At 53.1% G+C, this 26,670-nt stretch overlaps 1 long non-coding RNA gene across 1 annotated transcript; it reads right to left on the minus strand.

The window, feature by feature from the left end:
- Window positions 1-21,529: 21,529 nt before the first annotated feature.
- Window positions 21,530-23,873, minus strand: LOC129521453 (uncharacterized). The gene is made up of 3 exons (XR_008666808.1): window positions 23,635-23,873; window positions 22,531-22,629; window positions 21,530-21,756 (listed from the first exon to the last, which is right to left on the minus strand). It is a non-coding gene; the product is annotated as an uncharacterized LOC129521453 (long non-coding RNA).
- Window positions 23,874-26,670: the final 2,797 nt, after the last annotated feature.

The following is a 26,670-nucleotide window of genomic DNA, read 5'->3' on the forward strand; positions in this document are numbered from 1 at the left end:
AAGCTTTGAAAGAGGAGACCACAAGAGGAGAAGCAGCCCTGGCAGCTGGAGAGTGCAGCCAGACCTACGTTCCAGTCTCTTCCCTTCCAGAGAACTGCTGTGTGACCGTGGGTGGGTTGCACAAGCTCTCTGTTTTCTAAACCGTGTAGAGGATGTGATCACACGCAACCATCTCACTGCGTAGCTGTGAGGCTTCCACGGAACAAGCTGACAGAGGTGAAGTGCCTGGCACCTAGGGAGTGGGTGCAATCCTTTCCCTTCCCTGGGAAGGGCTCACACCAAGTTCATTTCAAAGATGACTTTTTTCCCCAAGTTCTTTCTCCCTTCCTCTCTCCCTCTTCCCCTTCCTCCCTCCCTCCTACTTCCACCCCTTTTCCTCCTCCTCCTTCTTTTTCTGCTTTTTAAATTAAACGGTGTGAAGATTTAGGGCCAGGTGTCAGGAGACCCAGGACCAGGCCCTGGCTCTATTCTAACCTCAGAGTGAGACGTTGGGGGAAGGTCTTCTGTGCCGGGTCTCAGTTTCTCCCTCTGTGAAATGGGCAGCTTTGAGCGGAGATTCAGGTCTTCCGGGTGCCAGGGTCACGCAGTTCTGTGGAGCCTTAGCAAGGAGGCACGAGGGGAGGGCTGGCCTCGGTGGGGATGGGAGGGGTGGCTGAGTCAGAGGCACTCTCCGTGCTGGGAGCAAGGGAACCAAGCAGCAGACGGTGCCCGGTGACCTGTAAGCCACAGGAAGGCAGCAGCCTGTGTCATCAAGGAGCCTGTAAACACCCTCCAAGGAGAGCAAGGTCCCTGCTTGTCTTGGATCCGACCACAGGCCCATCCCAGGGATTTGGGGGCAGAGCTCTTAATAAATCATCCTGCCCAGAACGTGGAAGCCTGGAGCCATCCCCCAGGCTTTCTGAGATCTGACCTCTGCTGACCTCTCCCACCCACCTCCCTCTTGCCAGGCCAGAGATTGGTGAGTTTCTCGAACACACAATCCTCTTCCTGCCTCTTCGGGACTCTGCGCCAGCTGTTCCCTCTCCCCAGACAGTCCTCTCCCTTTCTCCAGGCTTCCCCAACATAATGCTTCCTTGTAGTTCAAATTTCAGCTCAGAGATCACCTCCTTCTCCGTTCTTCTGGCAAATGCAGCCCCACCTATGGTCCTCCCCGCCATCTGCAAGCGGTGTTGAAGGGCTTGTCCGTTTGCTCCCTCTGCCCTCTTCTGGAGGGTGGGGACTGGGAGGGCCACTTCTGCTGGTCCAGCCCATTCACCGAATGAATGAATGCATGAACGAATGAATGAAGCTCTCAGGAGGGTTCCAGGTAAACTTCACTGGCCCCAGGAGCTCAGCGTCCTTTCAAAGGGATATCAATGGCATCAGGTCTCTTTGCTCAGCCTCAATCCTCCAATATCTCTCCATTGTACTTAGAAAAAAAGCCCAGCCTCCATCCTGGGCCTCACAGCTCCCCCTGGGATCCAGGCCGACTGAGTGCTCTGACCCCTTCCCCTCCAGGCCTTTCCCCATCCCCACCCCAGCTCCCGCCACACTGGCCTCCTTTTGTTTCCTCACCACAGCAGGCCTGTTCCTGCCTCAGGGCATGCACTTTCTGTTCCTAGTGCCTAGAATGCTCACCCCCAGGCCCTCCTGCCCTTCACCATTCAGCTGCCTCACCTCAGACGGGCCTTTCCAGCTTCTGGTCTCCCCCTCCTCCCCCACCCTGCTGGGTTCCTCCACAGCACGTACTACTATCTGAAATTATCTCATTTATGTACAGATGTTTGGTCAACCTTTAGCTGAGTTCATGGACATGCAGAATGAAAATGGCTTTCCCCAGCTCCCCTAGAAGGGAGGTGCAGCCATATAACCGAGTTCCAGCCAACGCGTTGTAACAGGGAGCGTTTTTGGCAGTTTCTGAAACCCTTCCTGGAGATTTAGCTATGGCTACCCTTTACCCATCATCTTTCCTTCTTCGTCCTGCTGCCTGAAAGGCAGACGAGAAGGCTGGAGCTGTGGCCTCCACCTTGGATGGTGAGAAGGAGGGTCACACCCTGGGGATGGCCGTCATGAACGAGAAGGAGCCTGGGACAGCACTGAGAGCTTTGGGGAGTCTCCAAACCAGCCATGAACTGCCTACATCTGGACTTCATTCACACAAGTGAAAAACTCTTTTGTTTATTGTTGATTTTTTCAAATTAAGTTTAGTATATTTTATTATGACTACATATGTAGGTCCTAGCGGTACACTCTAATGCAAAATGTCAGCTACAACACATGCTGCATTTTTTTATTTTAAAATGTGTTTGAGGGGCCCTGGGTGGCTCAGGGGTTGCCCATCTGCCTTTGGCCCAGGGCATGATCCTGGGGTCCTGGGATCGAATCTCGCTTCGGGCTCCCCGCAGGGAGCCTGCTTCTCCCTCTGCCTGTGTTTCTGCCTCTCTCTGTGTGTCTCTCATGAATAAATACAATATTTAAAAAGAATAAATAAATAAAATGTGCTTGATATGTCTTTATCTACTTTGTCCAGAATTTCAGCTGCAGGCCAGAGAGGGGGAGTCGCTTTCCTGAGGTTACACAGCAGAGGAAGGGGAGAGCTGGAGTTTGACTGCAGGGCACCAGATCCTAACTCCAACCCTCATTTCTCAGAAGCTCTCAGCTTGAGGTGTTACCAGGCTTTCTCCAGTCTTGGCCAGGACAATGGGTGGTGTGGTCTACATCTACTCTGCATTGTTTCTCAGAGGCCAGACTATACTGGGAAGACCCCAACTGAGGGATTGGGTGGGAGGGGAATCCCAGTTCTGCCACTGGCAAGCTGTGTATCGGGGAAGACCTCAGCCTCTGTGAGCCTCAGTCTCCCTATCTAGTAACACCCTGGGCCAGGTCAGGTGCCCTGTGGGTTCCCTGAGGTGCTCTACTAAAAACATTTGATACCTCAAGGAGAGTAGAGCACCACACCCCACAAAGTGGAAATTCCTGAATTGCAGGCAGTGTCAGCGGTATTAGAAAGTCGGGTGCTTGGTGCAAACTTTGCAATCAGTTCTGGGTTCAAATGCTGACCCCATACCTAGCAGCTGTGTGACCCTGGGAGAGTTACTTCCTTTGCCGCAGCTTTCCTTAGTGTCCTCACTGGAGAACGGGGATTTGTTCATTCCTCACATTTGTTTTTGTTTCTTTCTTTTTCTTTAAAGATTTTATTTATTCAACAGAGACACACACAGAGGCAGAGGCAGAGACACAGGCAGAGGGAGAAGCAGGCTCCCTGCGAGGAGCCTGATGTGGGACTCGATCCCAGGACCCCAGGATCACAGCTTGAGCCGAAGGCAGATACTCAACTGCTGAGCACCCCGCCCCCCCGGTGCTCCATTCCGCACATCTGTGCAGAGCACCCCTCATGCCCCTCTCAGCTTCTGGTGGTCACCTGCGGTCCCTGGCTCATGGCCCCTTCCATGTCTGCTAGGCAAGCCCCTCCAGCCTCTGTTTCTGTCACTGGGTCTCCTCTCTCTGCCTCCTCCTCTTCCCTAATCAAACTCCTCCCTCTACCCCCACCTTCTAAGGATCCTGGGATTGCACCAGGCACACCCAGGTAACTCAGGGTCATCTTCCACCTCAAGTTCCTTAACTAAGTCACAGCTGCCAAGTTCATTTGGCCATAGAAAGTACCTGTCATAGGTTTGGAGGATTCAGAGGTGGGCACTTTGGGGGGGGGGCATCGTTCAGCTGCCCACAGCATCTAACAGGATCCTGCTAGAACCTACATCAGATCCTGTGTCCCTTCTGTTCAAAATCCTCCCTTGGCTCCCGCCCTGCTCTGAGCACCTGCAAAGCCCTGACACATCTCCCACCTCTTCCCCTCCTCCTCTCCTCCTCCCTGCTGTGCCTCAATGGTCCACGTAAGCTCCTGCCTCAGGGCCTTTGCACACACTCTTCCCTGCGCCTAGAACCTTTCACCCTACCTCTTCCTAAGGCTGGTTCCTTGTCATCCCTCAGGCCTCGCCTCCTCAGAAAGGCCCTCTTGGACACCACCCTCTCTAGAACCGTCCTTCTCTCTCCCACGGTCACAGTTCACACAGTCTGAAATCACCCTGATGGTCGTCTTTCTTATTCATTGTCCCCGTCCCCCACTAGAGTGTTAGCTCCTAACGACCCAGGAGGGACTGGGTCTGTCTGGTTCCTGCGTGAAGGACAGGGCCTGGCACATAGTAGGTGCTCAGAAAATACTTGCTGCATGAGTCCATGTGTGGCCAATTTCAAATGTCCCTCAATGCTGCTGTGAATAAAATATAAATTCATTTATTTTTTTTTTAAGATTGATTCATGAGAGACACACAGAGAGAGAGGCCGAGACACAGGCAGAGGGAGAAGCAGGCTTCCCGTGGGGACCCTGATGTGGGACTTGATTCCAGGACCCCGGGATCATGCCCTGAGCCAAAGGCAGATGCTTAACCACTGAGCCACCCAGGTGTCCCAAACACAAATTCATTCAAAGGCGTTCTGACCTTCCCAGTGACTTTTTGGCTTAATTTTCTTAGCCAGAGATTAAAACACTGCCTTCAGATGTAAAAAGCTGGTGAGGCAAGCAAGGACTCAGAAAGGCCCAGAATAGAGCCAGGGGTCTCCTAAGGACAGGAGCCTCCAGGAGTGGCAGTGGGTTCTTCTGGTAAAGAGCAGGAGCATGGAGCGTGGCCACCTGGGCATGAGGTGATTTCTCTCTGTGCCTCAGTTCCTGCATCTGTAAAACGGGGAGCATAACAGGGCTCACCTTGTAGTGGGGACCTCAACGCTATCGACATTTGGGACCAGATAATTCTGTGTTGTTGATGCTGAGCAACATCCCTGGCCTCTACCCACCAGATGCCAGTAGCATGCCCCCCAGTTGGGACAACCCCAAATGTCCTCAGATGGAGCCTAATGTCTCCCGGGGGGCAAGACTGCCCTTGGCTGCCTCATGGGGCCATCCTGGGGGTTGAGAGGTAGGGTGGACATGGCATCTGGCACAGAGCCTGGCGCTCAGCAGCTGGTCAGGGAATGGGAGAGCTGCTGTCTGGTAAAGAGGGTGGCCAGGCTGGAATCCTGGCTCTGCCACTTGCTAGCAGGTGGCCTTGGACAAGGGACTGTAACCCTCCGAGCCCAGTCTCTTCATCTGAAAAATGGGATAATGATAGCGCTCACTTTCTTGGGGCTGTCAGGAGGACTCGAGACCATGCCCGGCCATAGTAGGTGCTCAATAAATGGGAATCCCGATGAAGAGGGGGAGGGATGAGAAAAAGTGGGAGCAAGAGAAAGGGCACTTCCCAATTCTCCCTTGGGGTCTCCAGAGTGTGTGCCCCTGCATTAATGGGGGACACAGAGGCCCAGCTGCCCACACCTGGGAGGCCAGCAGTTCAGCCCCTCAGTGCTACTGGGCCATTTAATAATTAAGCTGGGAAAAGGGGTGATGAGGCTGGAAGGCCCACAGTGACCAGGACCTGGCCTTGTTTGGCTTCGGTGACGTGATGGCCCTGGGATCATGGCCTTCTTGAGCCCATAAACAGGGGGTTGGGCCCCGAGACAGGCAAGGCCAGGCCAAGGTCTGGGCTGGCGGCCTCCTGCGCGAGGCCCAGAGGGGGTGGGAAGGGAGGCGTCCGGCGGCCACAGGGAAAGGGTTGCCGTGGGCCCAGGGCTGTTGCTCACGGGGTCACTGGCCACCCTGCACCATTCCTCTCTCCTTCCCTGCCCAACCCTCTATTGTCACCTCCAATTGATTGTGCACTTACTGTATACAGGGCTCTGCCAAAGCACTTTATAAAGATTGGCTCCCCCGCCCCCATGGTGAAGGGGTGCTCCGTTGCCCCCCACAAGTGGACGAGGCTCCCAGGGCCCACGTGAGCCACCAGAGGCTCCCAGCACTGGAGTCACCGGCCTTCGGAAGGCAGAGCCACAGCCCAGGCGGGTCTGGGTGTCCCCAAGCTAACCCCAGGGCCCAAGGCCACCGCCTCATTACCCCCTGCCGTGTTGTTCCCTCTGGCTTCCTCTCTCTCTGTCTCCCTGTCTCTGTCTCTGCCTCTGTCTCTGTGTGTTTCCCTCTATTCTTGTATTTCTCCTCCTCACTTCTGTCCCTCTGTGTTGTTCTCTCTCCTCTTCTCTCCCCGCCTAGCCCTCTCTCTCTGACCGCCCCGCCTCGCGGCCCTGTCTCCCTGCAGCCAGCCCTTGTCCCGACGCCAGCACATTATGTCCCTGGTCAGACCCTGACGTCAGGCCGGGCCTGGCGGGCGGCCACGGGCTGCTGCCGGGCAGGCGGAGGGAGTGCACGCCTCCCGGTCCCCACCGTAGTGGCCGGCTGCCCAGCTCACAGCACCGGCTCCGGGCCTCCGGCCTGGCCTCGGCTGGCCCGAGAGTGGACGGCACTTGGTGGCCGCCCGGCCTGGGAGCCTGGGGCTGCCGGCCTCGCCTGCCTTCCCCCTTCGCCCAGACCCCGAGGCCACGCAGGACGGCCCCGGCCCTGCCCAGGCCCAAGCAGCACTCCTGGGGCGGGGCGGGGAGGTCCGGAGAGGTGCGACGGGGGCGGTTCTGGGTGACAGATGACCGGGTGGCACAGCTGGGGCTTCAGGGGCAGGGACTTGCCACGGGGGTACGGCCAGGCACGGTGAAGGAGCGCCCCACCTGAAGTACAAACAGTGCCCCTTGCCGAGCTGGTCTTAGGCCCCATTTGAGCTTGAATAAGTGGTTTAAAAAATGTCATATTTCTTGTTTGGTTTGTTTGGCTTTCCCCCTCGGAGTTTCAAAGCCATGCAATTTCCTTGAAGGACATTTTGAAGGGCACCTGAGCATCCTGGTTTAAAAACAGACTGTGGGGTTGGACAGACCTGGCTCAGATCCAGCCCGGGGACCTTGGGCCAGTGGCTTGCCCATTGAGCCTCAGTGTCCTCGTCTGTCAAATGGGGGTAATAAACGTAGACGCCTGGGACGGTAGTGGGGGGGATGAATCAAAACCACATTTCTAGAGGACAGTTGTCTTTTCTCTTGTCTCTTTGATTCTTCTCATGTTAATTCGAGGAATGCAGGAAAGTACTGAGGGAAAAAAAACAAGGTTGCCCAGAGAGAACCACTCTGAGATTTTCGTGGCAGTTCAGCTCAGTGAACATTTTTCTCTTGAGAGCCTACTGTTACCGGCTTTGTCATTTTTCACGAAAATGAAACCTGTGTTGAAGTGTCATTTCAAAAGACTTCGGCTGATTTTATCATCGTTTTTGTGAGGACACACACATTCGAAAGGTTCCGAGGGGGTCTAGTGAGGAGCAAGACTCTTTCCTAACCCAGCCTCTGGCTCCCCTTCCCGGAAGCAAACACAGGCGGCAATTTCTTGTGTGTCCTTCCTTCCTCTTCTGGTGTTAACTCATCTTTAGACACATGATTTCTAACCCCTCTATTCATCTGGGCTTTGTTTGTATTTTTTAATTCACTGCATGATCAAAACATGAGGATAAGCAGACGATCAAAAGGAAGGGGGAACATAAGGAGAGCAAATCACCAAAACCTTGCGACCACCTTCGACATTCTGGAGCATACCCTCACGGGCTTTGCCCATTCCTGGATGTCAGGCCACATTCTTGCAGCTCCAGTCTATTTTCTTCTTAGCGCTGACTTGAGTTTGTGATGATTTACCTCTGTACTGATCTGATCATTATCTGCCTTCCCCGATGGGGACAGGGACAGCCAATGCCTGTGTCCCGCACATGCAGCACTGTGCTGGCACACCGTAGGCCTGCAATGGATATTTTCCAAATGAGTGAAGGAGGGAATGAATTTATGAAAGGGGTTATACACTATATTACACTACCCCGTGACCTTTTATGTATACATATATATATATATTTTTTTTAAATTTTTTATTTTTTCTTAACATATCGGGTACATCTTTCCACATCTCCAGCTAGACAGCAAATCTTCATTTTTCATGTCTACATGGAGGCACCACAATAAACATCTTTTTGATGCTGGCCAGAAGCTTCTGCCCCTAACTGGGAAATTCTTTTTCAAATGCAGATTTGTTAACAAATTCCATATGATCTCCCCGTGCCCCAGCCCTTTGGCGTTTACTTCCAGCCTGACACTTCACTGGTTTTTGTGGGTCCATTGTTTTCTGGGACAAGTCAAGATTTACTGTCTGTCCCTGACATCATGTTTTTCCAGAGAAGCTTAAGAGTAAAGAACTCATCCCACCCCCACCCCACTGTTTCCGACAGTTAAGGGTTCTGTGGATTTGCTGAAGTTGGGAAACTCTGTGTAACCCTTGCCTCCCTGGCTACCTCGTTGCAAATAGCACACACCAAGCTCAGTCCTACCTCAGGGCCTTTGCACTGGCTGTTCCCCTTGCTTCCCACGGATATTTACTTGGCTTACCGACTTCAGGTCTCTGATCAAATGTCACCTTCTCAGAGAGCACTTCTGCAGCCATTTCTTCTAAATTAGCCACTTCTAGTCACTTGCCCAGTTCTGCACTTCTTCATAAAACATTTACCAGTAACTGGTATCATGTTATATTATATTATATTATATTATATTATATTATATTATATTATATTATATCAGTATTTGGGGGGTTTTCTTATTTACTGTTCATTTCCTCTGCTGTGAGGGCAGGGAGTTAGTTTGTCTTCTTTCCTATGGTATCCCTAGGACCTAAGATTCCTCAGGACCTGGAGCATGGTAAATGCTCAGGAAATATTGGCTGTATTGATAAATGCAGGATTCCAAGCTTCCTTCCAAGGCTGAGAACTGACTGCCATCATTCATTCATTCATTCATTCATTCAAGATTTATCCATTGAGCACCTAGCGTGTGCCAGGGCCTGTCTGGGTGCTGGGAGAACTTCAGTGGGTAAGGTGGACAGGTCCTCCTCCTGAAGGATGTGGTCTGGGAGACACACCTACATCAGATAATGACATCCAGGCTGATGTGCCAGTCTTGGGTGGAGGGGCAAGGACGGGGCTTGCTCTCTGCCAGGCGTGGGACCGCAGCTCTAACTCAGCCCTTGCAAAGCTGGGTAAACTGCCAGGATGATGCCAGTGGGAAAGACATCCTTGTCCTCTTTACTTCTGCCTGTTGTTCTTTCAAGGTAAGTAGAGGGTGAATTAAAAAGTGATGCCGGAAAAGCCTTTCTGCACCTCTCCCCAGCCCAGCAGGTCTCTGCTCGGGGAGCTAAGCTTCGCCCCACTTTCTGGCTGCTCCCTGCCTTGCAAACTCACTTCAGGGAAGCTCCTTCCCTAGTGACCACTCTCCTGGAGGGAGATGCCAAAAGACTCACCTTCCCAGCCACTCTTGCAGCTTGGTGCAGGCATGGGGTTTGGGCTTCACCAGGGAGATATGCCTCCCAGAGATGTGTGATTAGAAGGACAGGTGGGGAGGCGTGGAGGAGAACGCACCCCGCTATCATGGATGTAGTGGAAGGGGTCCTCGGCGACAAAGTGGGTTCAGCTCTTCATGGGGCAGCTCTTCCATGAAGCCCGAGCCTTGCTCCTGGTGGCGTATAGCCTCCTGGGATGATGGCTATTAACAGGCATTAAGAAGGTTCATGTTCTTTGACCCCTCCCTAAATCCCTATTCCGGAATTGTGTCCTCAGGAAATTACCACAAATTGTGAAAACGCACAGAGATGTTCACGACAGAATTATTTAGAGTATTTGAGAGTCAGAAACTACCTAAATGCCCACTCACCAGGGAATGGTTGAGCTAATGAGGTAGGAATTCCTAAAAGAATGTTAGAGACAATTCCTCCAGCAAAATATTAGTGCAATACTCAGTGTTAGGTTCATCTCTGAGTCGCTAAAAGCCCCAAATGCCAGGGACTCAAATGAAACTGAAGTTTGTTTCTCTCTTATGTAAAAGAAGTGTGCAAGCGGCTGTCCAGAGCTGGTAAGGTGTTTCTATGAGTTCATCAGGGACTCAAGTGCCTTTTTTCTTATTGCTCCACCGTGGCCCAAAATTGCCACTCAGATTCTGGCCATCACGCCTGCATTCCAGCCAGCAAGCAGGATAGGAAGAAGAGGAAGCACCCTCTCTCTGAGGACACACTTGGAAGTCACTTATGTCTCATTGGCCAGAACTTAGTCACATGGACACATCTGGGAAACGTAGATTTTTTTCTGGGTGGCCACATGCCCAGCTAAAACTTGAGATTTCTATTCTGAAAGAAGAGGGAGAGGTCAGAGACTGGAGGAGAAACTGGGGTCTCGGCCACAATAGGCAATAATTACAAATAACGTCCAAGAGGATTTTGTAATAACATGAAAAAAAACGGTTTTGTAGTTTGGAGGATTTGTATATACAGTGCGATTGCAACTGTGCGACAAAATTTCAAAACAGAGAGAGCTTCTCAGAAGACAATGCTGCTAGAAAGTGGGCCTTTGTGGGAAGTCCAAGAAGAAATCTTATTTTTCCTTTTTATTCATTCTGTATTTTCTAAATTGTCGATAATTGAGCACATTTAACTTCCTGAAAGAAAGAATCCTGTGCAGATTACGGAATCTGCCTGAGCTATAATTCATGTCCTGCAAATCTGTTCTTGAACACGCCAAGGCAGCCAGATGGGAAAGGCAGGAATGAGATTACATCTAGTCACAGACAACACGATTGTGAATGGGGAAAAGTCCAAGGAACCCACAAGCACTAGAAAAAGAGGGACCTGGGGTTTATCAGAGGTTCAAATCACAGCATTGCTGAAACGTCCGCTCTGCAACCTGGACAAACCACTAACCTGCCGTTTCTGCCTCTGCACAGTGCAGTGAGGAACGGCATCCGTCTCCACGTGTGAGGGCCTCTAGGAGGAGCTGGCTTCTGTAAAGTGTGTGCACCTGTGTCCTGCACAGAGCATGCTCTAGACCACAGGTTCTCTGCCGGGGTGGACTTTGTCTCCCAGGGGACATGTGGCAATGTCTGAAGGCATTCTTGGTTGTCACAACAGGGATGGAAGGAATGCTACTGACACCAGGGATGCTGCTAACATTGTACAAGGCACAGGTCAGACTCCCACTTACAGAGAATGATCCAGCCCCAAATGTCAATCATTCTGAGTTGAGAAAGCCTGCCCTAAACACGCACCAGCTGCTACCATTATCAGGCCTGTTTCCTGGCTTTTGCTGTCATGAGCGGCACACATGGAAGTGGTCAGCTGGGTGGCACGCCTGTGGACACGAGTATCTGTGCAGGATGTGCTTCTGGGCAGGAGTTGCTACAGCACCCCTGCTTGGCACTCACACGCTGGAGCCTCCCGAGGGCCCCTGCAGGGTCTTTTGCAGCGTGTCTCGAGCTCTACACTAGGAAACTGGGAACATGTTTGTACTAGGGAAGCTGGGAGAAAGAGCAGGGTAGACACTGGCCCCCAGTCCAGGGACTGACAATGCGTCTGCTGCTGGCACCAGCAGGGCTTGTAGGATGTGTCCCCGGCGCCTTTTATCCATCGGGCACTCTGCTCAGCTCGTTTTGCCCTCTGGAAACCCTGGGGAGTTGGCACTACCACCCACTTCATGTCAGAAGAGAGGAGGCAGGCTGCAAGATGGTGCAGGAGTGAGCTGACCCCAAAGCCAGCACACTTCTCAGAACTCACTGCCCTGCTCAGGGCTTCTCCACCTGGCCGCATATGAGAATCACCTGGGCAGTGCTGAGGAACCCAGACTCCCAGGCATCTGGGCTGGCCCAGTGAGGCTAAGCTTGGTTCTGGAATCCAACAGATCTTGACTTGAATCTTGGCTTCTCTACCTCTTGACTGTATGACCTGGGGTCAGTGACTAGCTCTCTGAGCTTTGGGTTTGTCCTCTAAAAAAAGATTTAGTGGGGTGCCTGGATGGCTCAGTTAGGTAAGCATCTGCCTTTGGCACAGGTCATGATCTCAGGGTCCAGGGACTCCCTGCTCAGTGGGGAGTCTGCTTCTCCCTCTCCCTCTACCCTTACCCCCAACTTGTGCTCACTCTCTCTTTCTATCTCTCAAATAAATAAAATCTTACGAAAAAGATTAGTATTGGTTACCAGCTCAGAGGGTGACTATGAGTTTCAGTGGAATTCCCTACCTCATAGCCTGCACATGGGGCCTGGTATACAGTCAGCACCCATTAAGTGTTGGCTTTTATTTTTATTTTTTTTTTGGAGCAGGACTTGGGCACTTCGTTGTCTGTGTGCATGTGCTGCTTAAGCTCTTTAATGGATTCTGATGTGCCCAGCTAATTATCTATCCATCCAACCATCCATCATCCACCCATCCATCCACTGAATCATCCATCTATTCACCATCCATCATCCATCCATCCATCCACCAAATCATCCATCTATCCATCATCCATCTACCCACTGAATATCATCCATCCATCCATCCATCCACCATCCATCCATCTAATCAGTTATCCATGTATTTATTCAAACATTTGTTTAACACAAACTATGTGCCCAGCTGGGCTTTAGGTCCTGAGGACATAGAAGTGATCAAGGTAAAGACCCACCTCTCATGATGTTGGGTCATCAGTGTTGGGAAAATAAACTAGAAAACAAGTGAATACGTCATTAAAGTCATGTGATATAAAGCGTTGAATAAATAGGTAGGATAGTGGAATACATGGGATAAGCTTCTCTTCCAGATGGGGTGAGGAACAGATGTCCTCTGCCCTTCTAGATCCCCATCACCCTGTTCTGTGTCTTAGAGCAAATCTGCGTAGACAGCACCAACCTCAGGAACCCATGCCTCCCCAAGGTAGAGGCCAGAAAGCCCACTTTGTAGCCTCTCCTGCAGCCTGGGTGCAGCCACGATGGCTGTGCTTGACAAACAGCCAGGCGGCCCGTGAGGTAGACGTGGGGACTGAGCTTCAGACAGGGCGAGGGGTTCGTACGGAATCAGGCAGCCGGCGACTGGAGGAGGCCAGCTTTGAGTCCGGGTGCGCTGGGTCCCTCAATGTGAGCCCCTCACCAGTTGCACTGAGTTGACAGGAAGAGAAGGAGAAGTTGAGAGGGTCAGCCGGTGTCACACCCTGAGGTGCTTGCCCGCCGCCTCCCGTATCCAGACCTGGCTCTGCACTTCACAGGCGTGGACTCACAGCAACCCTCCAAAGCAGGACAGAGTGCATCAGGATTCAGCAAAGTCAAGCAGATTGCTCGAAGTCACGCAGACAAGGAGTCAGCATGCCCCACTTCCAACAGGGAGACCAGCTGAAGGTGTGTGGGCGTACGTCTGACGCTGACCACACCCTGAGCAACCTGGCGTCAGAGTCCCCATCTGAAATGTTTTTCCATTTCCAGACCAAACCCAGGGCACTCCATATGGTAGGCCCACAAGAAATAACACAAACACCGCAGGAAAGCATGACCAATTTACGGGGTTTTGCTTAAAAATTTCAGAGGCTCTTCCTTTTCACATTCTTTTGCTCCTAAATATCTTTCACTGAAAACCCTGAGTTGTTCTTTGGATTCATTTTAATGCTTGTAAAATGGTGGCTTTGTGTGTGTACTGGGGGGAGGGGGAAAGGTATAGAAAGCAACGTTTCCCACATTCTCCACCTGAGCTGTAGAATGTATCGACCCAACCTTCCATTTCTCCATTTAGGTAGCTGCCGTCAATCACCCACACACTTCCATGTACCCATCCTATTCACTCACTCTGTGGAACCTTTTACTCATTCTTCCATTGATTGATGAATCCAATCATCATCTATCTGTCCATCCCTTCATCCACCAATCCATCCACCCACCCACCCATCCACCCATCCACCCACCAATCCATCCATCATCCATCCATCCATCCATCCATCCACCCTTCCATCCCCCATCTATCCATCTATCTATGCCTCCAACCATCCACAAACACCTCCTAAGCATCTCCTTTGCACCAGGCTCTATGCTGGACTCAGAGGCACTAGAAACAAATAAGACTTGGTCCTGGACCTCACAGAGCTCCCAGTACAGTGGGAGAGACAGCTATGAGTGATTGTAGGGAGGGCTTGTTCATTCCATCTGTTCCACACACATTCCATGTTGCCTCCTATGTATCAAGTAGTGTTAGACCCTGGGGAACAAAGATAAAGGAGATGGGGTCCTTGGGCTCCCATCCTAGTGAGAGAGACAGTAAACATGCACCCAGACAGGAAGTGCTTGTTCAACAATAATTTCATTCATCCGCACATGCTTGCTGATGCCTCCTACATGCCCAACCTGGGCTCTGGGGACACCAAGATATAAAAGATTTACTCTTGTCCACTAGGGGCACAGTCCAGCAGGGAGTTTCTGCGGAATATGGTATATCAGCTGCCATCAGGGTATGAGCAGGGGCGCACAGAAACAAGGAAGGTGGCCTGGGGAGCTTCCCAGGGGAGGTGGGGCCTGATCTGAGCTGCAAGGATCCTCTGGAGTCTGCTGTTTGGCCTGGCTTCCTGGGCTCCCCGCAGCCTCCTTTCTTCTCTTCTGCAGACAGCGAAGGTCAGGCTCAGGGGCCCCCAGACATCCCCTCCCTCCCACCCAAGCAGCACTTTTGAGGCTGGGACTCAAACCCCATCTCAGGGCAAGGCCCTGGGCAGCTAGCTGGCCGAACCTTGGAGACCATCCCACAGCGACCAAGGTCCATTGGTGACATTGAGATTGTTTGTGCAAATGTGCTCCATTTTCCTATGCAGTCTTGTTTACAGAAAAAACCAACTCTGCTGACATGACTTACGGTGGGGTGTGAGGGGGTGGCTGAGAATGTCTCCCACATGCGGTACCCTGGGTAACAGAGATATTGGTGCCGGGGGAGGGGAGGGGCAGAGGTCAGGGGCCAGATCACGGAGGACCTCCCAGGCCTTAGGAAGGGCTCCGGGGTTGCTGTGAATGCTAATGGGGAGGATTTGAGCTGGACTCCACTGGGTTAAAACATGATTCAAAACCTCCAGATGGCTCATGATTATTTCATTTGGTCATTCTTTCAACCGATATTTGACTGCCTCCTCGGTTCCAAGCACTGTTCCAGGCATTGGGAATCAAGGGTGAACAGAACAGCCACAGAATTTGCCTTCTTGAGACCAGTGGGGACACAGACCCCAAATCAAATAATCACACAGTGAAATATGGACAGTGACCAGCACTATCAGGGAAGGTTTCTAATACTTCATTCAGCCAGTGCGTCAGGCACTGGGTTGGGTGAGTAGGGCAGAGATACAGGTGAGCAAGGGGGCCCAGTCCCTGCCCTCAGGAGCTGAGTTCCAGTGGGGGAGACACAGCCACAAACAAACAAACAACAGCCCAGTGAGGTAAATGCCAGTTGGGGTCCAGTAGGGGGGCTGTGGAAGCAGAGAGGGCTTCCTGGAGGAAGGGGGATGAACAGGAGTTAGATGAGGGACTGTGTATGGGGGTGAGGGAGGAGCAGGTGGGGTGTCTCTCCCGTGACCTGCTGGACCTGGGGGCAGGGGGAGGCGGGAGCAGATGCCATGGCTTTGGGGGAAGTCCAAAACTCGGTGGTATGAGGGCCAAGGCCACGGACACAGGGAGGCAGAGGGTATCTCGGGGGGCACCCTCTGTCTCGCCATCTCCGTCTCAGGCTCCTCTTTCTGTTTCTCTCGTTATCTCTGTCTCTGGCTTTCACTGTCAGATACTAACAGGTCCTCGGGTTCCTTCTATGTCTCTTGGCCCCCGTCTCTCTCTTTTTTCTACACTCTGGTCACCTTTGCGAGATGTCAGTAAGAGACAAGGATACTGGGAAAAACCCGTGGTGGGTGGGCAGGAAGCGAGGTCGGGGCACAAGGACAGCTGAGCGCAGGGACAGGCGGTGACTGAATGTTCTGTTTTGGAAAGACAGCTCTGGTCAGGGGCGAAGGTGGCTGACCACGAAATCCGATAACCTGGCCGCACTCGGCTCCAGCCAGCCCTCTGGCCAGCAGCCCCGTGACCTGTGGATGCTGCACAGAATTTTCCCAGAGGGAGGGGACAAGGGGGAAATGGCCCACAGGCAGCTTTTCCTCTGCAAGTGGGACCAACAGGGAGGGATGGAAAGAAGGGAAGGGTCGGTGCTCCGCTGAGACCTCCGCGTGCCCTGCTTGTCTCTACTTGCTTTCCAGAGGTTGAACAGCTTCGGACACGTGTCTGTGCACGCCAGGCACCACGTCCCCACTGACCCTCCTAGGCAGAGCATTTGGGTTGGAGACCAGGGACCCTGGAGCCAGACCACTCGAGTCTGGATGCTGGTTTCGCAAATTCTTAGATCTGTGACCCTGGGTGAGTTACGAGCCTCTTTCTTCACGTGTGAAATGGGAAGGACGGAGCACCTGTCTCATACACTGGAGATCAAGTTTAATATTAGCTAACACGTCACAAAGTAAGTGCTCAACAAAATTCGAGTATTATTTCAGCCTTGTGGTTGAAGAGCGAATGCTAAGGAGCCGAGGGAGTCACGTTCCAATCCCTGCTCCACCACTTGCTAGCTCCGTGACCCTGGTTGGGGCTCATAACCTCTCCGGCTGCCTCATGTCTTATGTGTTATGTGAGGATGAGGATGGTCATAGTCCACCTCAGCGGTGGTCGAGAGGTTCTATGTATGGGTCAAGTAGGGAGAGAGCGCTCGTTTCACAGGTGAAGATAAGTCCCAGAGAAGGTCATGGTTTTCCTCCATGTGTCCAGCCAGCTCCAGGGCCTCCGAGCACCCACAACGCACGGGGTCCTATGTGCTTTCTGTTTTGGAAGACAGCAGTGGGCAGCTGGAGAAGGAGCGAGCCCCCTGGGTGCCCAACTTTAGGTCTAACAACAGCCTGCCGATGCAGGCACGATCAACCCATTACACAGAGGTGGAAACTGAGGTCTGGAGAGGTAAGGAGGCTGCCGAGGCCAGAGGTTTGCGAGCACTGGCTCCTGGGGACTGCTCTTGACCTGAACTTCTGTGACAACCCCACCCACCACTTCCTCTGTCATCAGAGGCAACTAGGACCTCCACCTCTCTCGTACACTCGGCTGTGTCCTCCTGCCTTGGCATCTCCAGATGGCCCAGAGCTCACCTCAGAAATGTGGGTTATCCCAGACAGAATCTGCAAGCCTGGAGGGCTGTGCTGTCCCCCGAATTAACCCTCCCCATCCCTGGCCTGCTTCCTTATCCTATGCCAGCCAGCTGGAGGAAAACAGCATGGCCATCAAGCCCTGAGCACTTCCCTCACTACCAGGGCCAGAAGCAGGTGGCAGGTGCAGCAAAGGACACAATGGGGTCTTGGTGTCTGGAGCCCCGGGTCCCCAGGTCCTCATGCCTGGGTGCGTGACTTTGGAATGGCCCTTCCTCTCTCTGAGCATCAGTTTCCTTGTCTGTAGAATGGGCACAATCATCGCACTATCTCCCCCTTCCGTTGACGTGCAGAATAGACAGCGTGGGTACGGCACTAGGCAGGGGGCCGGTGCTCAGGAAGCGACAACTGTCCTTACTATGTGGAAAGGGTGGGCTGAAACCCTCTTGCGTCAAGCCCAGTTTGGCTTCTTATGGCCAGTGGTGAGCTCCTCATGAGGTGAAGGGCATGAGCCCTGGTTCTGACTGCCTGGAGTCTAATCCTGCCTCTGCCACTTGCTGGCCGTGTGATCCCAGCTAAGTGATTTAACCTCTCTGGGCCTTCGTTCCCCATTCCACCTGCCAATAGATGTAATCACCGTCCCCGTCTCTCTGAGTTGTGGTGATGATCAAATGGGTTCACAGATGTAAAGGCTGGCGTCCTGCCAGGCACGCAGTGAGAGCTCTAGAAGCGTTTGCTGCTCTTCAGACATTGAAGGGAGAAGGGACCTGGTGGCTTCTGCACCATTTTCTTTTTTTTTTTTTTAAGATTTTATTTATTTATTCATGAGACACACACACACACACACACACACACACACAGAGATAGAGAGAGAGGCAGAGACACAGGCAGAGGGAGAGGCAGGCTCCATGCAGGGAGCCCCATGTGGGACTTGATCCCGGGTCTCCAGGATCATGTCCTGGGTTGAAGGCGGCGCTAAACTGCTGAGCCACCCGGGCTGCCCTCCTTTTTTTTTTTTTTTTTAAGATTTTATTCATTTTTTCATGAGAGACACAGAGAGAGGCAGAGACACAGGCAGAGGAAGAAGCAGGCTCCATGCAGGGAGCCTGACGCGGGACTCGATCCTGGGACCCCAGGATCAGGCCATGGGCCGAAGGCGGCGCTAAACCACTGAGCCACCCGGGCCGCCCTTCTGCACCATTTTCAAAGGCCTTGGCACCAGATGAGGAGCAGGGAGCTGGGGAAGTCTCCTATCTGAACCACGAGGGGTTTTACAAAGCGGGATCCATCATATTGGCAATGGGCTTTGTGCAGGCCCCTCGCGGCCCCGGGGAGGGCTGCCCCACATCCGTCCTTCTGTGGAGTCCAGCGTAGTATTTGGACTTCTCCATGAGGCGGAAGGCTCATCCTTCCGGTTGCTCAGCCTGGAACCCTGAACTCACCCCTGATTTCTTGATTTCCGTCACAACTGGTAGAACAATGTGTCCTGTCAGTTTTTCTTTCTTTCTTTCCTTCTTTCCTTTTTTTTTTTTTTTTAAAGATTTTATTTATTTGAGAGACAGCTTGCACACAAGCAGGGGGAGTGGCAGAAGGAGAGGAAGCAGCAGGTTCCCCACTGAGCAGGGACCCCAATGCGGGGCTCCATCCCAGGATCACGACCTGGCCCAAAGGCAGATGCTTAACCAACTGAGCCACCCAGGAACCCCTAGGGTGGGGATTCTTAAACGTCTGAACAAATCCAGAATGTGAGACCATAGACTGCCCCCTTGCCCATGTCCACGGGCCTGGTCATCATCTCCCGCAGCCTGGACCACTGCAGACACCTCCTCCACGATTGCTCCCCTTCCCTCCTTTTGCCCCTGACAGTCCAGTGCTCTTTCAGAACCCAGAATCCAGACAATGCCCTCCTCTGCTCAGGGTCCTTCGTGGTTCCCATCTGCTCCAGAGGAAAGCCCGAGTCCCTCCAAAGATGTGCAAGGCTCTGCACCAGCTGGCCCTGCGACCCTCTGCCCTCACTGCCGCCCATGCCCCCCCTCATTCATGCCGCCCGCCCCAGCCACGCTGGCCTTCTCCTCATCGTCATACATGCCAGCCCCAATCTCAGGGCCTTTGCACCTGCTCGTTCCTCTGCAGGGAACGTTTTCCTCCAGGTATCCACCCCCTGCTCCATCCCGCTTCATTTCAACTCTGTCCTCAAATACTTGCTCAGTGAGGCCTCCCCTGGCCCTGCTCCCACTTCAGGATCTGTATCCCTCCGAGACCCTCCAGCCCTCCTTCCATTCTCTACTTTTCTCCTTTATACTTATCACCACCTGAAACACAATAGAAATAATTTACCCACTAACGTGGATCCCATTCTCCACCTCCACCTCCAAAATGTCAGCTCCACAAGGACAGGGTTTGGTTTCTGTGCTTTGTTCACTGCCGCATGTCAACACACATAGGCCACCAAGAGGGGAGCAGGTTTTGATCTGGGATGGGTGAGCTAAGAGCTGACTCAGGGCTTGCTGAGATCCAGCCACCGTTCCAGGGGCCTGGGACCCAGCAGAGTGAAACACCTAGCCCCTGACTTCTTGGCACTTTCTCGTGGCCTTGAATGCCAGAGCTGCCACAAACTTACCAGGAAACCCTGAACCAGTGTGTGGCATCACTGCCTGGCCTCGGTTTTCCCATCTGTAGATGGGAGGACAATCCCTTCCTCCAGAGGCTATGGTGAGACTCAGTGATCTAATGCCTCTGAAGCGCCTGGTACCCGGTGGGCACTTGACCAGAGCTCATTCGTCCCCTGTCCAGCCCCCACGCTGGCTGTCCCCCAGGGGACTGTGCTGCGAGCCTTATTTTTAACTGTGGCTCCAGCAAGCTGGGCAGTGGCTCTGAAGGCCGCGGGAAGACCACAGGGTGAGCAACATCCCGGCTCCCTCGATGCCAGGAGGCCGTGGCGTGGAAACATCAGGGGAGGCCACCCTGGGTCCATGCTCTGCCTGGTAACCCTTTATGTGAAATTATGTCACGTCACCCAGTGCTGTTTATAAACAGCGCTGACCTTTCCCAAGCAGGGTGCTGGGGTGGGGGTGGGGGCCCCCCTGCGGCCCAGTCTCCCCGCCCCTCACCCCCATCCTGAGCTGGTGGGGGCCCCTCCCGTCAGCCCTCATTCACAGAGCAAAGTTGGGGCGGCTGGCCTCTGGCCAGACTTGGCCTGCTTGTTTCAACACCTCTGAGCATTTTGCAGCTGACCAGCCCTGGGGTATTTTTAAACGCTGGCCTCGGCCAACCTCTTTGTCACATTCCAGTCGGGGCTTGGATTTAGTGCATGTCCCAGTTTAGGGTAACCCGGGGCGGATGACAGGGGGGGCGGTGGGACTGGGATTCGTTGACAACAAACATTTAACAAAATTCCAGGACCTGTGGGCCTACTGTGTGTCAGGCCTTGTCGCAGGAATGGAGGCCCGAGGGGACCTAAGTCACAGAGCCCGTTCTCAAAGTGGTCCTAGTCTGGCGAGGACGCGGTGACTGGCGCCAGAATGCAGGCTAAGACGACAGTGACAACGCAGCCGTCTATAGGGCCCAGCGGGTCATATAAATGAGTGAAGGCCCCCCTTCCCCTTGTGAGGTGACAGGGAGAGGGGTTGGGGACTGTAATTCCCCTTTCGGAAAGGGGAGGCTCCTCCTTAGCTCCTGCCTCAGTCATCACAAGAGAATCAGGACCAGTATGCCCAGACCTTCTGACTTTTCAAAAGAAGCTGCAAATCTAGGTTTATGTGGAATTTCCTGCAAACATTTCTTGACTTTTAAATGTTGGCAACAATTTTTTTTTAAATGTTAAAAACATTCTGAGAGCCAAACGAAAACCCGTTTGTGGGCTGGACTCAGCCTACAGAGTCAAGTGGATGGAGGCAAACAGTTTGTGCTTTCTGATGCAAACAGATGCATTAGAAAAAGCTCAACAAACTCTGGGGCTGGGCACCTGCTCTGAGCTCCTTCTAGTCCTCCCGACCCCAGAGACACAGCAGGGGACAGGACTGAGGACATCCCTGTCCTCCACACTTCTAGCCAGTGCTGCGCTGGAGCTGCCTTGTACCGGCTTGTGAATTCTGCAAACTGGTTGTTAGACACAGTCACCGTTAGAAATTATATTATGGGAACTTACCTTTACATAGATTACAATAAAAAAACAAAGGTAACAACTATTCAGGGGCACCTGGGTGGCTCAGTGGCCTGCCCTTGGCCCAGAGCATGATCCTGGAGTCCCAGGATCGAGTCCCACGTCGGGGTCCCTGCATGGAGCCTGCTTCTCCCTCTGCTTATGTCTCTGCCTCTCTCTCTCTGTGTCTCTCATGAATAAATAAATAAAATATTAAAAAAAAAGGTAGCAACTACTCAAACCTATCGCTCTCTAATTGTTTCATGATTGTCTATACTGTCAAGCTTATCCACATCTACTGTATCATATTATATGATACGACATCGGGCTATTTATTATATGATGGAAATAGCGTGTCATGGCAGGCCACCAAAGCTCATCTCTTATCCGCTCCAAGTTCAAGGAATTCACGTTGAAATCGGTCACAGTGGGAGTATTTACACCACAAAAATTGGCAAAAGGTAAAATCAGAGCTCCCCCTTGCTGACAGCCAGTTGTTAAACACTGAGCAGCAAACCAGATCAGGACAAATATACTGATAATATATAATATGTTAGATAGTAACGCCTACAACGAAGGAAAATAAAATAGGTAGAGGGTTTGGTGGTGATGGAGGGGAGTATTTTAGACAGCCAGGCCAGGAGGAGATGATACTTGAGCAGACACCTGAATAAAGTGAGAGAATGAGTCAGATAGATATCTGGCAGAAGGAAGTTCAGGCAAAAGGAACAACGAGTTTCTGCCTGGGGACAGGTACAAGCTTGCTAGTTTGGAACAGGGAGGAGGCAAGTGTGGCAGGAGCAGAGGAAGGGAGGGAGGGAGGGGTGAGGATGAAGCTGGGAGGTAGGCAAAGGTCAGATCATACAAGGTCTTATAGGCCACAGTGAGGAGGACGATTTGTACTTTAAGGGAAATGGGAGTCCTAGAGGGTTTTGAGCAGGGGAATGACAGGACTTAATTTATCTTTTAAACAGTTTCCTCTGACTGTGGTGGGTGGAAGAGAGCAAAGCTGGAAGCTGGGAGACTAGGGAGGAGGCCACTGCCCATTCCTGGCTATAAAGGTGACAACAGGAATATGGATTCAGAATGTGTTTGACAGTCAAGTCAATAGGACTCCTGATGAATGGGATGTGTGGGGCGAGGGGACAGGGAATCAAATATGCTCCCTAGGTTTTGGCCTGAGCACCTGTGCGAGGGGGGCACCATGTCCTGCGGTGAGACTAGCAGGCGGGACCAGGACTTAGGAGGGGAATCGGAGGCTCTGTTTTGTGGTGTTCGAGGGGTCTGTGTGGTACCCACGTGGAGGTGTCAACTGGCCAGCTGGGCAATGGAGTCTGGGGCAAAAGGAAGTTCTGGAAGCAGTATCTTTCTGTTGCTATGGCAACCCCAAGCCAGGGGACATGCTGTTGGGGATTGAGGAAGGTTCTGGAAAGACCTTACCTTGAAGAAGCTGTAAAGTTTAAGGAGAGGCGTCTGGCAGGAAGAGAATGGAGGAACAGCATTTTGAGGGAGGGAACAGCCGTGGCAAAGGCCTGGAAGCTGGGAAAAACAGAGCCTTTTTATAGAATGGTGTGGGAGGGGAGGTAGAGAGGCAGGAGAGCACATCTGGCAGAGGGCTGCTTCTTTTACTGAAGGAGGCCACAGGGTGCCCTCAGGGTGCTGGTGTCAATTGTGAGCAGGTGTGGCCACGAGAACACCCTAGCACGGAGGCCCTGCGTCTACTTCTGCCCTTACGTACATTGCACGGCATTCGGAGCCCCCGTGCCCCGCTCCCAGCATACACAGCAAACCCCCCTCCAAGTCAGCCGGGGCCTTGGCCAACCCAGCCGGTGTCTTGGAGAACTTAAGCCAACGAACCAGGAAAACAAAACAACCCTGAGGAGGAGGAAGGAGGGTTAAAAAAAATATTCTGGAACCTTTGGTTTCTGGATTCCCATCATGTGGAAGGACCAGGAGTTCACTTCCCGGGACTGAGGGATGACCGAGGTGACCACGGCATGGCAGGGAGCTCGGGTGTTTACAGGACCTTTGTAACCACCCTCTGGGAAGAAGTGTGGGGACAAGGGGTCTGGCCCTGGGACGTGGGGCCTGCCGTGTCCCCAGTCTGGGGCTTCAAGGCAGGCTTTTCTGCTGTATATTCACTGTGTGATCTTGGGCAAGTCATCAGTCTTTCTGAGCCTCGATTTCTTGATCCATACAAAAGGCTAATAATGGGACCTGTAACCGTGTCACTCACCTGCCCCAGAAATTACCAGGGATGAAGTTGAGATAACACAGATTGATAGCTGGGCCCAGTGCCTAGCTCATGCGACACCCCATAGGTGTCAGCGGTCAATCAGTATTTGCAATCTAATATTAATTATCGAGTACTTATGCCAGGCTTTGAGCTGCTCGCTCTACCTCATGTAAGCCTCATTCCCTGCCTGGGAGTGAGGATTAGTACCAATTCCATTTCACACGCAGGGAGACAGGGCCCCGGAGAGTGGACCCGGCTTGCCCAACGTGAAATTGCTAGTGTGGGACACGGCTGGGATTTGAACTTACATCTGACCTCAAACTGGTTCTTGTATTCATTCTGGGTTCTGCCTCCCGTGAAGCGAATCAGGCTCCAGAACTTGGGGAGATAGTCGTCTACGAGACCCTCGGCATCCATCCACACCAGTGGGCACCCCTGCCCTTCCCAGAGCCAGCCAGCTCAGACTACACGCTTGTCCTGGGGTCTAGACAGGGCACGACTGATGGCTGCCCCAGGGCAGCAAAGGGCCCGGAGAAGCAGAGCCCTGGGCCAGCCTGAGGCCTTCCTCTCGAATCCGGAGTCCAGCCGGGCACCCGTGTCCCATCAATAAACGTGCCCAAAAATAGCTTGCTGGGCCTGGCCAGGACAAGAGGACCAGGACGTCCTGTTCCCACTGGCTCTAGCCAGAGAGTGACCGTGTACTTGGCCTTCCCCATTGGAGGCTGTTGGAAAGGAGGGCAGAGCTCATCCTGCCTGAGGACTCATGGGAATAAGCCGGGCACCAAACCTTCCGACCTCGACACCGCAGGGCTTCCAGAAGGCATTGCTGGTGAGGGCGATGGCTGCAGGGGGAACTGGGCCTCTTCACTCAGCAGGCGGCTTCCCTGGTAGGTTAAGAGCATGGACGTCCGGGTGATGCTAGGAGTGGAACCCACCTCGACAGCCGTCAGGGTACACTCTGTGCTTTACCTGCATCATCGACTTGGGAGCAAGCTCCCTTGTTACCCCTCTCCAGATGGGAAACCCGGGCTCGTGCACCCAGGGGCACCCTGCCAGTTAAGTGGCCACACCAGGATTCAAACCCGGTTATGTGTCCCATTGCAATAACAACAAACTATGTGAAACTCAGTGGCTTAAAACAACACAAATGTATCCTCTTAGAGTTCTGGAGGTCAGAGGTCAAGCTGGGTCTCACGTGGCTAAAATCCAGGTGTCAGCAGAGCTGTGTTCCTTCTGGAGGCTGTGCTCCTTGCCTGCTCCAGCTCCCGGATGCCACCCACATTCCTTGGCTCTGACCTCTGTTCCATCATCACATCTTCTCTGACTCAGACCCTCATGCCTCCCTCTTAGAAGGACCCTGTGATGACATTGGCCCTATGGGATAACCCGGTTTAGTCTCCCCATCCTGAGACTCTTAACTTTATCCCATCTGCAAAGTCCCCTTTGCTGTGTCAGATCACAGGTTCTTGGGCTCTGGGGATTAGGCCTTGGACATATTCAGGGAACCATCATTCCACCTACCCTGAACCTTGAACCTAGCCTTTCCTGGCTTTGCCTGAGAGCACTCCAGGCTGCAGGACCAAGAATGGGCAGAAGAGATGCAATGTGGTGGTCAGGAGGGGTGGTTGGGAGGGTGGGTACCCTGCTCAGCTCTGAAGTGAGCCTGGGGCCTTTATGGGAGAAGGTTTCTGGGCAGAGAGGGCAGTCCCAGAGATGATGAGGTGGGCCAGCCTGGAGCCCGGGGACTGGGGGGACCCAGAACACTATTCCAGCTCATTGGTGCCAAAGGAGCTGGAGTAGGCCAGAGCTGCCGACTTTCCAAAAGAATCTGGAAATCCTGGTTTTTATGTGACATCTCCAATTTTAAGTGTTAGCAAATGATACAAAATTATGAGGGGGAGGAAGTAGCCCTGGTCCCATGTACATACACACACTGTGTGTGAGGTCACACGGAGCATGTCTGAGGCCAGACGAGGCCCATAGGCTGTGAATGCCTGACCTGAGGCCTGCCAGGGAGAGGGGAGGTGTGTCCTCGCTGAAAGGAGTTGATGCTAGAACATGCGTGGAGGAGCCAGAAGGAGCTCCCTGCCAGCTTGGCCGGATGGGGGAAGTGGGATGGAGGGTAGTGAAGAAAGGGACCGTGGGCTTTGGCAAAGCCAGGGGGGCAGAGCAGGGGCAGACGGAAGCCAGATGAGTTGAGCTCCACCTCCCGCTATGACTCCAGACAGTCGGGGGGGCGGGGGCTGTGTGGCCTGGGACGGGTCATCTGGCCTCTCGGTGCATCACACAGGGTGTCCGGGTTCACACATGCTGGCACAGGCCAGGTGTGCAAAGCAGAGTGAGCACCTGCCTCCCGTGGCCATGGCTGGGCCACTGCTGTGGAATTGAACCTGGGGTTTCCTAAGGAGGATCTCAAAGCCATTCAGTCCCTCCACCGACCCCAGCTCGACCTGCCTTATCCGTGGTGTGAGGCCAACGAAAGACTTTGGCTCATTCATTGAGCACCAACTGAATGTCACGTATCCTATCCTCAAAGCCTATGAGGCCGGTGTCACCCTGGCCCCCGTTTTACAGGTGGAGACGCTGTGGCCAGGACACACAGGTCATGGGAGGAATTGGACTAGGGAGGAATGGACGCGGGAAGGAGCCTCTGCCCCAGAAACTGTTCTCTCGGCTCCTGTGCCTGAACCCTCAGCTCCTTATCAGGCCTGGGGAAGCTCTTGGGGTCAGTGGCCGGGGCAAACTTGTGGGTCACATGGAGGAAGTGGCCTCTGTTTGTCTGCTAAACTTTGTTCTCCACGTGCCTCTTTCCAACTTCAAACAGGTGCCAAGTCCTGACCTTGTTGACCAAAGGCCCTTGGTGCCTGTAGAGATTTCAAACAACTGGTCCTCCTTCAACCTCTCCACCTGAGGCCCAGCGGGGACTCTCTGAGCCATTTAAAAATAACAGTGCCCAACAGCTGGACCCACTGTGCACCAGGCACCCGACAGACATGGGCTCGTCTAACCCTTAGCAGTCCTATGGGGTGGGGGCTAGGACACATCGGGGAACTGAGGCTGGATGGGGGGAAGCCACTTGCCCAGAGTCACACAAACACAAGTAGGATGGGTTGAGAGCTACCCTGGGAATCCCTGGGCCATGTGACTCCTCTCCGCCAGCCACCGGGTGGGGGGAGGCTCCTGCTCTTCACCAACGGCTTCACCCCCTTCCACCACTTCTCTGCCAGGGTGAATGCCAGGGAATTGCAGTTTTCAGTCGTCCCCATTTGGAGGGCTCCTTCCCGGGACCGGGGGGGCCTGGCTGCTAACGTGTTTCGGGGTCCCTTCCCAAGCATCTTCTCTCA

The sequence above is a fragment of the Nyctereutes procyonoides genome, unplaced genomic scaffold (genome assembly GCF_905146905.1).
Source record: "Nyctereutes procyonoides isolate TBG_1078 unplaced genomic scaffold, NYPRO_anot_genome, whole genome shotgun sequence".
In the NCBI taxonomy this organism is placed as follows: domain Eukaryota; kingdom Metazoa; phylum Chordata; class Mammalia; order Carnivora; family Canidae; genus Nyctereutes; species Nyctereutes procyonoides.